We start from the raw sequence: 18,908 nt of genomic DNA, 5'->3' as shown, positions 1-18,908 counted from the left end.
CCAGGGTAGACTGCAAAGTGCTGATGCCAAACTCCTTGGCAGGCCTTGCAATATCTTGTGTGAGGCCAGCAGTTTTCTTTTCATGTCTGGGCTCCTGAAGTCCTCATCTCTGTCCTGCACTGGAGAGCTTGCTCCTGGCCAGTCCCTGCCATCAGTATCTGCTGCTGCACATTCATGCTGAGTGTTTCACCATGTCTAGACCCCTTTGGCTCACTATCTAACCCATGCAGTGTGCATTCACAGTGTGCCTTCAAGGTGTCTTCTTCAGGAAGCTCGCTGCTGAACAGGACCTGGCAGTAAGAGAAAAGGGACAAGAGTTAGGATGGCAGTAAGAAAGAAAGAAAGACTTTTACGACCACCGGACGTCTCAAAGTGCTTTACAGCCTATGAACTACGTTTGAATGTTGTAATGTGGGAAATGCAGCAGCCAATTTGCGCACAGCAAACTCCCACAAACAGCAATGTGGCAATGACCAGATAATCTGTTTTTGTTATGATGATTGACGGATAAATATTGGCTAGGACACCGGGGGTAACTCCCCTGCTCTTCTTCGAAATAGTGCCATGGGATCTTTTATCTGATCCCATGGCATCAGCTTTGTCTGATCCATATGTTTCTTGCATGTTTGCCCATTTTTGAGCTTGACAATAAATACTCTGTTGCCTTCCTTGGGCATGACAGTACCAGCGATCCACTTGGGACCCTGACCATAATTCAGAACATATACAGGATCATTTACAGAAATATTGTGTGACACAGCTGCGTGATCGTGATACCCTTGTTGGCATTGTCTTCTATATTCAACATGATTATTCAAGTCAGGGTGTACAAGAGATAGCTTGGTCTTAACACCTCTCTTCATCATTAGTTCAGCAGGCGAGACCCCAGTAAGCATGTGTGGTCTTGTTCTGTAGCTAAGCAGTATGGATGACAGGCAGGTCTGCAGTGATCTTTAGGTTACGCGCTTCATACTCTGCTTTATGATTTTGACAGCACGTTCTGCTTGCCCCTTGTATGTAGGTTTGAACGCTGCTGACCTTACATGTTTGATACCATTGAGTTTCATGAACTCTTGAAACCCCTGACTGGAGAAGCACGATTCGTTGTCGCTAACAACGATGTCAGGCAGACCATGTGTCGTGAACATGACATTGAAATTCTCAATGATAGCTGTGGATGTGTTGGATTACATGATTATACACTCTATCCACTTCGAATATGCATCCACCACAACTAAAAACATCTTCCCCAGGAAGGGACCTGCAAAGTCTATGTGGATCCTGGACCATGGTTTGGACGGCCACGACCACAGACTCAGCGGCGATTCCGCAGGTGCTTTGTTGAGCTGCATGCAAGTGTTGTACTGATGCACACATGATTCCAGCTCAGAGTCAATTCCCGGCCACCGTATATGAGACCTGGTGATGGCTTTCATCATTACAGTGCTGGGATGTGTGCTATGTAGCTCACGTACAAATTTCTCTCTCCCTTTCTTGGGCACAACATCACGATTGCCCCACAGTATACAATCCGACTGAATAGACAGTTCGTCTTTGTGACGAATGTCAGGTTTGGTCTCCTCGCACATTTTCTTGGGTATGGCAGACCAATCACCTTTGAGGATGCAACTCTTCACCACCGATAAAATCGGGTTCTGGCTGGGCCAGGTCTTAACTTGTTGAGCTGTGACTGGGGTTCCTTCACTCGCAAAAGCATCCATAACTAACAATAAGTCCACCGGTTGTGGCGTTTCCACTTCCGGTGTGGGCAACGGCAGACGGCTCAAAGCATCAGCACAATTCTCGGTGCCAGGTATATGGCATATGACATAATCATAAGTGGATAATGTCAGCGACCACCTCTGGATACGGGATGAAGCATTGGTATTGATACCTTTGTTTTCAGAGAACAGTGAAATGAACGGCTTGTGATCTGTCTCCAGTTCAAACCGAAGACCAAACAGATACTGATGCATCTTTTTAACCCCATACACACAGGCTAGTGCTTCTTTCTCTACCATGCTGGAGGCTCTTTCCGCTTTAGACAAACCTTTTGAAGCATACGGGACTGGTTGAAGTTTACCCGACTCATTAGCTTGTTGGAGTACGCAATCAATTCCATATGACGAAGCATCACAGGCAAATACTAAACATTTACATGGGTCATAATGTACCAGCAGCTTGTTAGAGCAAAGCAGATTAGTGGCTTTCTCAAAAGCTCTGTCTTGAGACGCACCCCATACCCAGTTGTCGCCTTTTCTTAGCAGCGTGTGCAGTGGTTCTAATAAGGTGCTCAATTTAGGTAGGAAGTTACCAAAGTAGTTGAGTAGACCCAGGAACGAACGCAGCTCCGTCACATTCTGCGGCTTGGGTGCATTCTTGATGGCCTTGGTTTTTGCGACTGTGGGCCTAATGCCGTCAGCAGCAATTTTCCTCCCCAAGAATTCGGCCTCTGGTTTCATGAAGATGCACTGCGAGCGTTTCAGTCTGAGTCCCACTTTGTCCAGACGATGTAGAACCTCTTCTCGGTTGTTCAGATGTTCCTCGGAGTCATGACCTGTGATCAGTATGTCATCTTGGAACACAACGGTTCTGGGAACGGACTTCAGTAGACTCTCCATTTTCCTCTGAAATATTGCTGCAGCTGAGCGAATTCCAAAAGGGTACCTGTGATAAATAAACAGTCCTTTATGTGTGTTAATGCACGTAAGTCTCTTTGACGCCTCGACCAGCTCCTGTGTCATGTAGGCCGATGTCAAGTCCAGTTTGGTGAACGACTTGCCCCCGGCTAACGTTACAAACAAGTCATTAGCCTTCAATAACGGGTACTGATCCTGTTTCGAAACCCTGTTGATCGTAGCCTTGTAGTCTCCACAGATTCTAACTGTGCCATCACTTTTCAGCACAGGAGCAATGGGGCTGACTCATTCATTAAATTCAACCGGTGATATGATCCCTTCATACTAGAGTCTGTCCAGTTCGATTTTGACCTTCTTCCTCATCATATACGGAACTGCCCAAGCTTTATGATGGACAGGTCTTGCATCCGAGTCCACGTGGATCTGCACCTTGGCTCCCGTGAAGTTGCCGATGCCTGGTTCGAACTGCGAGGGGAACTTGCTCAGTACTTGGGTACATGTATCTTTCTCCGACAACAATGCCTTGATGTCGTTCCAATCACATCTGATTTTTTCAAGCCAGTTCCTGCTGAACAGCGTTGGGCCATTGCTTGGGACAATCCATAGCAGTAACTCGTGAACCGCACCGTCATACGACACTTTAATTGTGGCACTGCCAATCACCGTTATGAGTTCTTTGCTGTACGTGTGCAACTTGGCATTGACTGGACTCAGCCTGGGCCTCACAGCCTTAGTATCCCACAGCTTGTCGAATGCCCTCTGGCTCATTATCAATTGACTTGACCCCGTGTCCAGTTCCATTGATACCAGCACCCCATTAAATTTCACATTGATCATTATTGGTTTGCTCTTAGTTAGGAACGAGTACAGTCCATACACTTCCTCCTCTGGTATCTCGGATTGCGTATCCGGATCCGCGCTAGTCTGACCATCATCTTCCACGTGGTGTGTCACAGCACGCTTGCTCATCTGCGGACACTTGCGCTGGAGATGCCCCACTCTCAGACAGCCTTTGCAACTATATTGCTTAAATCGGCACTGCTGGTGCCGGTGATTTCCACCACAACACCAACATAGAGAAATCGGATGCATTCCTGCTGGCAGACTTTGGGCAGCTACAGGTTCCGTGTATGCAGTCGGATAGGCCCTGCTATGTGCTGCTCTGCCAAACACCAAATCAATCATATTTACAGTACTTGTCGAGTTTTGATTTTTCACTGATATCTGCTTTAGACTTCTATCCGTTGTCATGCATGACTGAGCGATCGTGATAGCCCTGTTCAAGTCCAACGTCTCCACCGCCAGTAGTTTACGCCAGTAGGATCACCTTGTGGTTGATGCCGATTACAAAGAAGTCCCGCAGCATGTCTGCCAACACAGTGCTGAACTTACACGGTCCCGCTAGATGTCTCAGGTCGGCAATGAATTCCGACGCAATCTGGCCCTCTGAGTGAACGTGCGTGTAAAATCTGTATCTCGAGATGATGATGCCTTCGTCGGGCTTAATGTTGTCCTATACCAGTATACACAATTCTTCATATGTCTTCTCTGTTGGACTCACAGGCAGGAGTAGATTCTTTATCAGACCATAAATTTTTGGACCACAAATCATGAGGAACACCGCCTGGCGCCGATCTGCGTTGCCGACTTCCTCCATTTTATTGGCCACAAAGAACTGGCGCAAATGGCTCACAAAGTCTGCCCAATCTTCTGCTTCCACAAATCGCTCCAACAATCCAATTGTGCTTATTTTTTCATGCAAAGGTTCTTGATGCCTCGTCGCCAAATGTTGTGTATGCAATAATTGTTAGACTTAGTACTGTTTAACTCCAAGAGGTATGACCTTGGCTCTGCTTTATTAAGGCCCAAAGTGACTAATATACAAAATGGCTGGCCTTTTATACTTGGGCTGCACACCCGTGCATGTAGCCCAATGGCTTCCAACAGTGATGCCATCTAGAGGCTAGTGATCCCAAAAGTACATACATTTCACTTGGAATAGGAAAGAAGTGTTGCAGTGTGCCTTTGTGATTGTATGCTGAAAGATGTAATGGAGGGGGGGGTGGGGCAGCGGGGGGGGGGGGGGGAAGGAGTGTCACAAGGTGCAGCTCAACTCACCCTGGTTGCTTTTGTGAGGTAATTGAATCTCTTCCTATGCTGAATCCAGGCACTGGGGTTGCTGCTGCTGGCATTGACTCTGACAGCCAGCATTATCCAAGCCTGCTGACCCTGGGGATGCTCCTGCATATGCTGGGGAACAGCACCTCCCTCTTTGCTCTGACCTCCTCCATAAGGACCTCCAGGGAGGCATCTGAAACCCTGGGGGGGGCTGGGCGGAGGGTGGTGGGGGGGGGGGGGCAGAAGGGCAACCCTCTGACTCATTAGTACCAGTAGAATTGCATGCCCAGTCGATATTCCAGCATTTCAGGCAGTCCCTTAAACATTGCATATATTAATGATGGGCCTAACAATTGATTAAGGATCCCTTTCAGAAATTGGGCAGAGCTTTGCTGAGCAGGCGGTAGGACTGCTCTGATCATGTGCTGGGCTTGCTCTGATCAGGTTTTCCTGTGTTTGCTGCAGCCGAACCAATGGCCACCAACAAACGCAAGATTTTATGAATTTTATCTTATTAATTTTTATTAATGATGCCTGCTCCTCCTGGCTTCACAGAGTTACTGATGGACACTCCCGGCACATGCTAGTCCCCCTCCCATTCTCCTCCTCCTCCCATGACCGCGACCTGACGGTCCCTGCCAACGAGGCAGCCTGCTCAAATTTGGCCCATGGCAACTGGAAATTTGCTTCTGGAGGCACAACAGGTAGCATGCCACAATTATTAAAATGAGGCTCGAGATCCCATTTCGGGTGAGCCTTGGGTCCCCAGCTACTAGCACATGCTCTGTGTTCGCCACCTATTTCAGGCCTGAAAACAGGTCGAGATCAATTTCCAGCCCATTGAAATAAACAATTGAAATAAAATAATTTGAGAGAATTTAAATTGATTCAGATGGCCTAGTTTTAAGGATGAGAATATGACTTTCTATTTTCCTTTCAGAAAATTCAAGTAGGCCTAAGACTGAAAGCAAAACCAGCTTTAAGATTTCTCGATTGTTCTGGCTCCCTGAAGCTGATTTGAAAACCATGGGAAACCGAACAAAAAGTCTTCAACCATCTATAGCCAGAACTGAACTTTAACTATTCATCCTTCTATCTAGGTCCCTTTGGAGAACATTCTCCATTTTACCTATTCTGCACTTGTGCAAAAACTTATCAATTCTTTGCATTTATGTTGTGCACTGACAGCTAATACACCAAATTGGTAATCATGCCAATATGTCTTGCTCTGGGTTTCTCATCGAGACAGCTGGAAGAAGCTGAAAAGTTAAGTGCTTTCTTAATTTTATCTTAATCCCCTGTGCTGGAAAAAAATATATACCGTTTTTCACTTTGAAATTCGGATTTGGATGATCCAAATTTCAACCATCTGAATCTCTACCAAAATAAAACCCCTCATCCTTTATTCTGATTTGCAGTTAGATACTGAGTTATTGACTATCTTATGTATATTATGATGCAGTATAACAATTGAAGATGTACTAGGCACATATTATTTTTAATAAAATTTGATACTGACCTCTTGAAGCTGTTCAGCTGAAGACAGATTTAAAAAAAAATCCATACTGACCTCATCTCCATCCAGTTTATATCGGCAGTTGTCACTCAAGCTGCGATATCACGTTAACATTTCTGATTCCTATCATAGGTTTCCATAGCACAGCAAAATCCTGTTAACTTCTGACACTGTCACCTCTATAGCACCTTTCCTCCAGCTAATGAACAGTGGCTGAACTCTTCACCACAGTAACTTGAAATGCTGTAATAACATTAAGGTGTTAGATTTACATTATATTACAACATGCCTGAAATAAATGACAGTATAAAAATTGTAGTGTCTGATAATGTTAAAAAGTATATTAAATATTTTGTCTTCAATTAAATATGAAGAATGAAGTTTACTGATTTAAAAAAGGAAAATATGATTTGAAACCTTCTATGTTCACAAACCTATCTTTTAAGATTTTAAAGCCAGAAATTGTTGCAATGTTTTTTTAGATTCAATGGATTATAAAAAAACAAGCAAATGTACATTCCAGTTTGCTTCGAGATGCATCAGTGAAACAGAACTTTCTAACAATCAAAGCGCACTGCCATAAAAACTACATTAGTGTAATCACAAGGGAATGATGAAAGGGCTGAAGTCCCTGTGTGTTTTAGTGGAATAATTAACCTTTAAATCTCTAGTGAGATATAATGGAAAGTTTGGGATTTACAATAGTTTGAGGGAAAAAAAATGCAGACACTCATCTTCTTAAAACAATTCTGTGAGTTGCAGCTGGAGTCACTGTTAATTCTATTACTGTGAAAGACAACAGGGTAGAAATTGATATGTGTTTTGGGCATAAAACTGGCGCAACTTATGTCAATTTCTTTGTGCGAGGTCCTGCAATCAATCTGCACCAATGGCACAGTCGCCACCCATTTGGTCCTTGTTTTTAGGTGTCCCTGATGGTCACCTGAAATCAGCGTTGAACCAATTTAAATATGCAAAGAAGTGCCCTGAGTCTGTTTTAGGACCCTTCTGCAAAATGATGAAAAACTAGGCAGAGCATGCACCAAGCATTCTTCGGCCAGTTTTATCAATTCAGCAGTGGCCGTACCAGCGACCCTTAAAGAGACCACTGAAAGCACCCAAGGAAATGATAGGGAATGTTTTTTACTTCACCTTCTGTGGAACTGGGAGGAACAGGAGAGCTCATCTTGCCTCTACAGCACTACTGTGGCCTGTGCTAGGACTCGCCCTACGTTCCTTCAGCCAAAGGTGATCCCAAAGCTGTTGATGGTGGGGGATTCGATGATGGTAATGCCATTGAATGTCATGGGGAGGTGGTTGGACTCTCTCTTGTTGGAGGTGGTCATTGCCTGGCACCTTTGTGGCACAAATGTTATTTGCCTTTTATCAGGCCAAGCCTGAATGTTCTCCAGGTCTTGCAGCATAATGGTACGGACTCCTTCATTTTCTGAGGAATTGCAGATGGGACTGAACATTGCAATCACCAGCAAGCATTGCACTTCTGACCTTATAATGCAGGGAAGGTCATTGATGAAGCAGCTGAAGATGGTTGGGCCCTGAGGAACTCCTGTAACGATGTCCTGGGCCTGAGATGATTGGCCTCCAACAATCACAACCATTTTCCTTTGAGCTAGGTATGACTCCAGCCAGGGGATAGTTTTCTCCTTGATTCCCATTGACTTCAATCCTTGGTGCCACACTTGGTCAAATGTTGCCCCGATGTCAAGAGCAGTCACTCTCACTGGGATTCAGCTCTTTTCTCCATGTTTGGACCAAGGCTGTAATGAGGTCTGGAGCTGAGTGGTCCTGATGGAACCCAAACTGAGCATCAGTGAGCAAGTTATTGGTGAGCAGGTACCGCTTGTTAGCACTGTCAACGACACCTTCCATCACTTTGCTGATGATTAAGAATGCTAGGCAATGACAAGTTTCAACAAGCGAGTGTCTAACCACCACCCCTTGATATTTAATGGCATGACCAGTACTGAATCCCCCAACATCAACACTTGGGAGTCACCATTGACTAGAAACTTAACTGGACCAGCTACGTAAATACTATGACAACAAGAGCAGGTAAGAGACTGAGTATTCTGCAGCGAGTGTCTGTAGTCCTGACTCCCCAAAGCCTTTGTGCCATCTACAAGGTGCTGGAATACTCTCCACTTGCCTGGATGAGTGCGGCTCCAACAACACTCAAGAAGCTCAACACCATCTATGCACTGGATGAACTGCAGCAACTCACCAAGGCTTCATCGGCAGCACCTCCCAAACCCACAGCCTCTATCACCTAGAAGGATAAAGGCAGCGGCGCATGGGAACACCATTACCTGCAATTATCCCTCCAAGTTACACACCCTGAGTTGGAAATATATCGCTGTTCCTTCCACATCAGTCTTTGAGCCACGTGTTTAACTCTCTGATCTTATTTACTCTATGCAAATTTGCTCGTGGCTCAGGCAGTAATCCAGAGATTATTACCTTTGTGGTTCTGCTTTTTAATTTGGCCCCTAGCTGCTCATCTATATTAATGACTTGGATAAAGGGACCGAGTGTAATGTAGCCAAGTTTGCTAATAATACAAAGATGGGTGGGAAAGCAAATTGTGAGGAGGACACAAAAAATCTGCAAAGGGATATAGAAAGGCTAAGTGAGTGGGCAAAAATTTGGCAGATGGGGTATAATGTGGGAACATGTAAGGTTATCCACTTTGGCAGAAAAATTAGAAAAGCAAATTCTAATTTAAATGGAGAAAAATTGCAAAGTGTTGCATTACAGAGAGACCTGGGGGTCCTTGTGCATGAAACACAAAAAGTTAGTATGCAGGTACAGCAAGTAATCAGGAAGGCAAATGGAATGTTGGCCTTTATTGGAAGGGGGGTGGGGGGTGGGGATACAGTATAAAAGCACAGAAGTCCTTTTACAACTGTACAGGGTATTGGTGAGGCCACATTTAGAGTACTGTGTACAGTTTTGATCTCCATCATTAAGGAAGGATATACTTGCATTGGAAGCTGTTCAGAGAAGCTTCAATAGGTGATTCCAGAGATGAGGGGGTTGACTTATGAAGATAGGTTGAGTAGGTTGGGCCTATACACATTGGAGTTCAGAAGAATGAGAGGTGATTTTATCGAAACATATACGATAATGAGGGGGCTCGATAAGGTGAATGCAGAGAGGATATTTCCACTCATAGGAGAAACTAAAACTAGGGGACACAGGGCTAGATTTTCCACTTTTTTTGCATGCAGAACGCCCACTTAAAGTCCATTTTACTGCTGAAATGATGTATAACGCCCAGATATCGCCCACTTAGCCACAAAATGGAAACTGACACCCATTTTTTGGACACCTATCGCCAAGCGTTACTTTCTCCATGGGCGTAACGGCAGGAAAAAATAATACCACCCGCCCACTTTTTTTGGGCGGAATCATCAGAATGGGCGAAATCAACACCCATAATGTCGCCCAGTGTTACTTTCCACACGTAATTAACGGCAAGATTCAATAATACCGACCGTCCACTTTTTTTTGTCGTAAAGATCACATTTGCTGAAACTAACGCCCAGGAGATCGCCCAGCGTCACTTTCACCACCTCGTACATATTGCCCACAATATCGCTCGCCCAAAACACCGTTCAGAAAAAGTGGAACTGTTCTGAACGAATCACAGCGGTGTGGGCGCCATTTTGTAAATCGCAGGTCGCTTCATTCAAAAGGCTGCTTCAACTTCGGGGGAGTTTGCATTGACTCTGGAGTTCTTCTCAGGTGAAGCGACCATCTCAACAGACATATTTTCAAACTCTGGACTATTGGGGGGTTTACTGTAGGTGTATTTTAGTGAGGAAATTATTGCTTCTGATCAATTGCTATTATACTTTCATTGCAATGGGGCCAGCCATTTCTCAGCCTGCAGCGATTAATACACAGTATAAATGGCTCAATGTGTGATGCAGATCATTATGTCCCCAATTTAAGATGTGCAAGAATGAGGAGGAGGTCCAGACCATACACATCCCGCACTTACAGGGAAAAGATGTCTTACCTCGACGTGTCCGAGCATACCTGCCTTCGGAGACTGTGCTTCCACAAGGTGGTGATCAATGAAATATGTGAGCTCATCAGGCCACATATGCAGTGCTGTGCATTCTCTTTGTGTGATGCCCCCCAAGCTTGTAATGAAGTGCTGTTGCTATACAATATATGGTAACATTGTAAAATTAAACTAAATGCTTACCGTGGCAACATTCCTGAGTCTGAACATTCTTCCTCACCATCTCCCAGGTTCAGTACACAGATGAGACTGCATTCACACTTTTAACCACCTCCATCCAGGCTGCCCCGAATGGATGTCCCTCAACTCCAAAAAAGGACCACTCTTTACTACAGACTTGCAAAGCTGCTTAGTTGAACGGAGCAATTCTGCCTTGTTACAACCATTTCTCCTACTCAGTAGCAGAGCAACATTAAGAATGAATAGCGGCCAGCTGTTAGTGCCAGGTAACGCTGGAAGCCAGATTAAGACGTGTTCCATAATTAAGTGCATTTTGCAAGTGAAACACTAAGAATTTGGAAGATAACGTGAAGAATCGCAGACTCAAGTTCTTGAGTTTGGAGAAACTAGTGCCTGTTTGCAAGGTGCGTTACTGCTGTCTAGACAGTTTCACTCATTTTCAATCAGTTCATTCTTGCTGTAATACATAGTACAATTTAAAATCCTGCATATCTCTTTACTGCAATATTGCCACAATAAAAGCAGTTAAGGGCAGCTTTTAAGTACTGCAACATGTGCACAGGTTACTGGCAGTGAATGTTATCTTTTTAAGGGAGAACCATGGCAGACATTACTGGAGAAAATAGTGTGGTAATTTTGCATTTTCTACAAATTATATTTTCCTTCCTCATTCTGGTTTAGTGCTAGTAGGGAGTTGGTAACTTGCATCTGTGTTTGTCGATCAAATTAGGAATTTCTCAACCAAAACTCCTTAAATTCAGAAAGCTGAGGATTTACAGTCCCATTATTACAACTTTTGGAAAATCTGATTGAATTGGCTCCTATGTCTTGTTCAATGTGATGTGAATATTTTCTACTGTCAAGACTGCCCCTCTTCCCTCAGCTGCAGATATTAATCTAGTCAGTGCAATTAAAGCAAAATTATTTTGAATTATGCATCAGCAAAACAGTGAAGTTCCTGGACAAAATAAACATTTTGTAAGGAGAAACATGTGGGGAAAAGCTCGTCCTTTCAGTTATTGTGTTATCAATTCAAGTATATTCAACTCAAGACCAGACCAGAGCAGGTCTCCAGTCGTCTTAGTCAATCCTTGCTACTGGACCAAGACCTAGCTGGTGTGCAACGGCCACCACAGGTTAAAAAAATCCACGTACAGGCATCTTCCACCCTTCAAGATGTAGTTCGGGTTCTGGTATATTAGGACCTTCATTGAAACAATGGTGAACTTACCCCTTTTTGGCGTGGACGCAAGTCATCCTCGTTTCAAGGGACTGCCTATGATGATGATGATATGCAGCCTGCCATCAGGACATCAGTGTCGGTCGAGGTCAAGGTCACAGCGGCACTGTCTTCCTATGCGTCCAGTTCCTTTTGGGCCCCCGCAGTCGAGATTTCCCCTCTGTCTCACCATGCTACCCATTGCTGCATTCGACAGGTCACAGAGGCCCTGTACGCGTGAAGGATGGACTTTATCAGCTTCCCAATGACCACAGAGGCTCAGACTGACAGGGCTGGAGCATTCTACTGCATGTCTAAGTTCCCCAGGCTGCAGGGAGCATTACAGTGCACTCACATCGCCATGCAGGCACCTTCTCAGGACCCAGAGCTTTTTCGTAACAGAAAAGGATTTCACTCCCTGAAGGTCCAACTAGTTGTCGACCACAACCAGGTCATAATGGCAGTGAATGCCAAATGTCTGGGCAGCTTCGATGAGGCTCACATCTTGCGTGAGAGCGCTGTCTCTGATATGTTTAAGAGTCAGCCACAAGGACAACTGGATGCTTGGTGATAACCGATATGGCCTAGCCACCTGGCTGATGACCCCCTGCGTGACACCCACACTGAAGCCGAGAAGCGATACAACCGGAGCCACAGAGACACACACAATGTGTTCCAGAAAACAATAACTGTGCTTAAGCAACGCTTCAGATGCCTGGACCACTCAGGAGGGGAGCTACAATACAACCCTGAGCAAATAGCTAAATTCGCAGTCGTGTGCTCCATGCTGCACAACCTGGCTATCATGTGGGGCCAAGAATTGCCAGAAGGGACTGATGCTCCACCTCAGAAGAGAGAGGAAGAGGATGATGAGGGGCTGGACGCTGACCTAGGGCCAGACAATCAGGCTGGCTATGCAACTATGCTCACGAGCCCCTCCAGACCGCAGGAAAGGGCCCGTGGTGGCTACATAGTTGCAAGACTCTTATGTGAGGAGCTGATATCGGAACGATTTGCCTGAAAGAGCGTTGCTGTGAGTGACAATGCTGACACACTGCTGTGTGTGTGTAGCTCAGACATCAATGGTGCCCATCAACTTGGTGCCAGTTAAAGTTTACGTTGATTGAAGTTAAGTTTTATTTAACCCTTTCATGTTAAGGAATCACCAGTTTGTAATGGTCCAGCTATCTGAGACAATGCGCAACAAGGTTATGTTCAATAAAAAAAATATTATACCAACATTGGTCTGAAATCATAAGTATCACGGGCAAAAACACCCCATCTCCACCCACACCCCACTTTTTCCACCATTGACATCAATCAAATGTTCAACATGTCCAGCAACACAGAATACAAATGCAAAGCAGGAGGGTGGTCCCCTCCCCCCATACATTACAACAAATTGCAGACACCCAGATGGAGATATAACACAACCATCACCTGCGGACATGCACCTCACTTTCCTTGCCTCTACCCTTCTTCTCTCCACCTCTACCCCTTCCCCTCCTCGCTCCACGGCGCCTGGCCGAGAAGCTCCTCAGGCGGTGCCTCATTGAGGAGGAATGAAGGCAGAGGCGGTGGTTGGATGGGTACGGGAGCAGGGGGTGCCGAGGGGGCAACATTCTCTGATCCAGAAGCAGGATCTTGGTCCTTGCTCTCATCTGTCATTCGCAGTGGTGGTGCGGAACCTAGGGGTGGAGTGCCGCGCTCCGGGACCACTGGGAGGCCTGTGGCAGCAGTGTTCCTGGCTATCGCCTCCAGGGCCTCCGGCATCCGCAGAACGTACTCAGTCATGGTGGCCAGCTGTTGGGATATGCCCCCCAATGCATCGAGGAGCTGGTCACCAATGTCTACAGTCCTCCTGGACAACTGTACCATCTCTACGCTCTCACGTCACGCTCGTGGACCAGACCTGCCGCGTCCACTAAACCTCCGCGGGGTCGGCGCCTTCCTGGGTCAAATGGGGTGCCCTGAGGCGAGGTGCTTGGGGTCGGTACCTCCAGAGTGGAGGCGGGAATGACCGGAGGAGCACTAGATGGCCTTGGGGTGGAATGGCTTCTGGAGCGTGGCGATGCAGGTTCCTCGAAGTCTGCGCTCTCATCTGCAGAGAACAGACCCAGCAGATTGACGGGCGAGAATCGGAGCTCCTCAGCACCAGATGTAGGATCGTCCGGCGAGTCCGGCCCCGCGCCCCCACCTTCTGGCCTCTGTGGTCTACCTGGGACCGCGCTGCTGGCTGAGCTGCAAAACACAAATGAGGTTATTAGAGGAGAAGGGGGTGCTAGGGTCACAAGGCGAGTCCAGCGCTACACACAGTGTATGCACGACAAAAGCACCACCGCTATCATGATCTTAACAGACATCACATTTCATGACCATCAACACATTGTGCATTGCAATGATTTTCATTAGGCCAGCACTATTTCTATGACAATTTTAGAAATCATCTTTCCTCTACGATTGTTCGGCTATGAGTGGGTATGGCATCTATTGACTTTACATCACGCAATGGTGTAAACTTTACTCACGTTGCTTCACTTCAGGGTCTGCAGATGCTTGCATGGCTGTCCGGGTCTGCTTCCCCACGAGTGTGAGCGTCCGCTCCTCCATCTCAGTGATGTCGCTGTAAACTGGTGGCCCCCCACCCGTTCGCCTCTGCATGGACCTCATCGTCGATAGCTTCTTCTGCAAAAGGTGACAGGACGGCATGGCATGAGATCATTGCATGATATCATTGCTAGGTACTGTCACAGAGATTGATCACACATAACCGACAGAAGTAATCATGATTATTATTATAATTATCATTCTTTACCTAAAGACATGCACCGTGACCGCAGGCTTTGACTACAACATTCCCAGTAAAGTGAAATTATATAAATACATAAGTATATGTAAATAAATGTAATACTTACTCTTGCGGATTCCACAAGATCATTCCATCGTTTGCGGCATTGGTTGCCCTCATGCACCTCGTTGGTCGTCGACAAGATCACATCTGCTATCTCGGCCCATATCTTCTGGTAGGCCTTTGGGGTGGGCTTTCCACGCCATACCTGTGTCACATCACCCCAGTGTGTCTCGACCTCCTGCAGGAGGGAGGCATTTGCTTCATCCGAGACCCGCCTCACTCTTTTGCGCCCTCCAATGTGCTCCTCCCCCAGCTCAAAGCTCTCGCCAGTGTCAGTCTCCACAGCGTGCTGTGATGCCTCCTCCTCTCCCTCCATTATAGGCCAAATTCACGCAAATATCAGCTAATTTTTGTTTGCCTACTTGTTGTGAAGCTCTAAACTCTCCCTCCTTCCTCCCAAAGCAGCCACACCACACCCACACACGCCTTCAGTCCCTCTCAGCTCCCTTTCTCTCGGTCTCCTCTTCTGCGTATGTCATGACGACCTTGACCTCCTGAATTGCGGGAATCGAGCATTGTAATGCCATTGCTAAGGACTGCGACACTTTGCGGCAGAAGGTCAGAGAGATTTAACGTTACCGCCCATTTCATATCGCTCACGGTATCGCCCAATTTAACAAATGGAGATTGGGGCTTTGTGAATGGGCGACAAGCTGCCGATATGTAAACCCATTTATACCGCCCACGCCGGAAATACCGCCCATTTTTGGGCGATCTGCACAAAAGTATAAAATATAGCCCCTGGTCTCAGAATAAGGGGCTGCCCATTTAAAACCGAGATGAGGAGGAATTTCTTCGCTCAGAGTGTTGTAAATCTATGGAATTCTCTGCCCCGGAGAGCTGTGGAGGCTGGGTCTGTTGTATGTGCAAACTATAGATGTACTCTCTGTGTTGTCACTGTATAGTTGCATAAGATGGAGACTTGTTTACTTGATGTAACATCAATAAGGTTTACACTGTGTATATATACAATGCTGGCACCACTAGAGGGTGCAACTGGTGGAGACCGTGGTTTCCTGCCATGGTGGCAGGGGCTATAAAAGCAGACCTACCATTCGGCTGCCTCACTCTGCAGTTTGGAATAAAGGACCAAGGTCACTACAGTTTGAGTACAATACATTGCCTTATGGAGTCATTCATAAGTACAGTACAAACATAATAACTGGTGACGAGATATGGACTTTCACGCGATGATGGCTACCTTTGGCACACTAAAAGACTTGGCAGAGAGTGATGATTGGGATGCCTTCACAAAAAGGCTTGAGCATTATTTTGTGGCAAACGACCTGGCAGGGGAGACAGACACATTGGCAGAGAAGCGCATGGCTATACTGCTGACAAGTTGTGAGCCTGAGGTCTACCGCCTCGTCAGGGACTTGCTGGCACCCACGAAGGCCAAGGATAAGACATACGATGAGCTGACTGAACTAATTCATGACCAACTAAAACCAAAAGAGAGCATCCTCATGGCCAGGCACAGATTCTACACTCACTGCAGACTTGAGGGCCAGGAGATTGCAAAATATGCCGCTGACCTCAGGAGACTTGCGGCACTACGTGAATTTGGCACGCACCTCAACGAAGCATTGCAAGACATCTTCGTTGTGGGAATTGACCACGAGGGCCTCCTTCACAAGCTATTATTCGCCGACACCACAGTCGACCTGCAAAAGGCCATCAGCATCAGTCAGGCGTTCATGACCTCGACCTGCAGCACCAAGCAAATTATTCATCCTGTGGACTCAAACCACTCAAGTATTGTACACAGAATGGTGCCTTTCACAGGCAAGACTGCAGAACATGGCTCTGCCCAGGGCAGAGAGCATAGACCTCAGGGTTCCAGAACTCAGAGTCCGCCAAGGGGTGCTAATCGAATAGCACCATGTTGGCGTTGCGGAGGAAACCATAGGGCTCACCAGTGTCGGTTTGCTGAGCACGAATGCAAAGAATGAAGGGTCACTTCCAGCTTATGTGCAAAAGAAATGTGACTCACCATCGAGCAGAGGAGTCGGTAGATGACTTTGAATCCAGCGGGGAGTATGATGATTTGGTCAGAGAGGCAGCTCAGCCCCAAGAAGCAGTGCATGGAGTGTATGGAGTGCACCACCAATTGTCCTCCAGTGAAGATGGAAGTCGAGATAAACGGCGTTCCAGTCTTCATGGAAGTGGACACGGGAGCGAGCCAATCAGTGATGAGCCAGAATGCCTTTGAGAGGCTATGGAATGAAAAACGACCCGAGCTGGTTCCAGTACAGGAAAAGTTGCGCACCGACACCAAGGAGCTGATCCTAGTCCTTGGTGTGCGGATGTAAGTGTAATCCATAATGGCGGCGTGCACAAGTTACCTCTGTGGATTGTTGCAGGTGCTTGTCCAATGCTACTCGGAAGAAGATGGATGGGAAAGATCCAATGGAAATGGGAAGACCTCTTCACTCCAGCAATCGATGTCCCCCGTGCTCAGAGGCAGAGCAAGACCTCACCGTTGCTCAGGCCAGGCACCAGAGAACAGAACGGCACAGCACCTGAGGCACAGACCGTCTATCATGACTGCGTGGCAATGATCCGACCGGAATGACCTAAAAGCACCCTCCCGGCTCCAGTGGCCGGACTCCTGGGGAGGAAGATCGAATTCACAGGCACTCTTCCAGCTTTTGTGGCAGAATCGCGGGAGAGAAGGATCAAGGCAGGCGACCTCGAGGACAGAGGCAAGATGGCGTCCCTGCTGCAGTGAGGTGCAGCATGGCTGAAAAAAAAAATATCACAAGGTGCAACGCTGAAGGACCAACACGTGGTGTCTAACAAAGGATTTGATTGGGGTAAAGCCAGCTGGGTTCTCTTAAAGGAGACCTGCAACCAACTGAACTTAAAGAGACATTGCATGCATGGTAATCAATGTAACAAACCTATTAAGATTTTGAACAAAATATTGCAAAATGTCAGGAATAGAGTGTTCCCAAAAGTAGCAAGCAAGCGAATTCGGGAGGGTAAAGACGCTGATCCTGATGCCTTGCCCCAGGTGTCCCCACAAGTTATAGGCCAGCGACCTCAGGGGGGTGAAGGCACTGATCCTGATACCCTGCCCCAGGTCTATCCCACGCAGGCACCTGATGGCACTATTCGCCACCGACCTGGAAATGGGAACAGCGCCAATACGCGCAGTCAGCCGCAGTTGCCCACCACTCGGGCCATATCTGGAAGCGAAAGGTCAAAACCAACGAGTTCTCCAAATGGGACCTGGAACAGCCAGGTTCCCAACACCATTAGTGAGCAGGCAGAAGATTCTGCAGCCCTCACAGGAGGACAGGGAGGCCACACACATCTGTGGCTCTGCCTGCCATTAGGCATTGACAAAGGCCCAGAGTCCTGGCAAGGTGAGCAAACCAAGCCTACCCCGCTAGAAGGGGGCGCAGTGCCGCCATCAGACGACCAGGACCACGTCGGGTTGCTCTGGAACTAGTGTCCTTGCATACCTATACTGCTACCTCAGTACTTACCATGACTGAACCATGAATGCAATCTACCCAATCCTGATGCACGACCGTAAAACGTAACGAATGTAAGTCACTGAACCAAGGTAAAAACTTTTCTGTAAAAACCTTTCTTTGTACTTGCACTGTGTTTTACCCTGTGTGTTAATGTAATGGGCCAGTTGCATGATCTCGCTGTGGGGTGGGGCTGAGGGGGGAGTGGATGTACGTAGCCATGGACACACACATGGATCACACCCAGAACCCACTGGAATCTCCACTGAACCATCGAACCATCCAAACTGGTAACCACTACCCATAGTTGTAGAAAAAGGACTTGGGGTTTAACAGGGAGAGAGCCAAGCTAAAGCACAGCCAAGGTGCAAGGGCTATTGGCACTTGGATCTGGGGAGAGCTAAGCCGGAGCACATAGTGCAAAGGTGATTGGCACAAAGGACTTGGGGGAGAGTGATGTTGTATATGTACACTATAGATGTACTCTCTGTGTAGTCACTGTATAGTTGCATAAGATGGAGACTTGTTTACCTGATGTACCATCAATAAGGTTTACACTGTGTACAATGCTGGCACCACTGGAGGGTGCAACTGGTGGAGACCGGGGTTTCCTACCCTGGTGGCAGGGGCTATAAAAACAGAGCCACCATGCGACTGCCTCACTCTGCAGTTTGGAATAAAGGACCAAAGTCACTACAATTTGAGTACAACACATTGCCTCGTGGAGTCATTCATAAGTACAGTACAAACATAATAGGGTCATAGAATATATTTAAGGCAGAGATAAACAGA

The sequence above is a fragment of the Pristiophorus japonicus genome, chromosome 9, assembly GCF_044704955.1.
Source record: "Pristiophorus japonicus isolate sPriJap1 chromosome 9, sPriJap1.hap1, whole genome shotgun sequence".
In the NCBI taxonomy this organism is placed as follows: Eukaryota; Metazoa; Chordata; class Chondrichthyes; family Pristiophoridae; genus Pristiophorus; species Pristiophorus japonicus.
Note: the sequence above shows the minus strand (reverse complement) of the source record.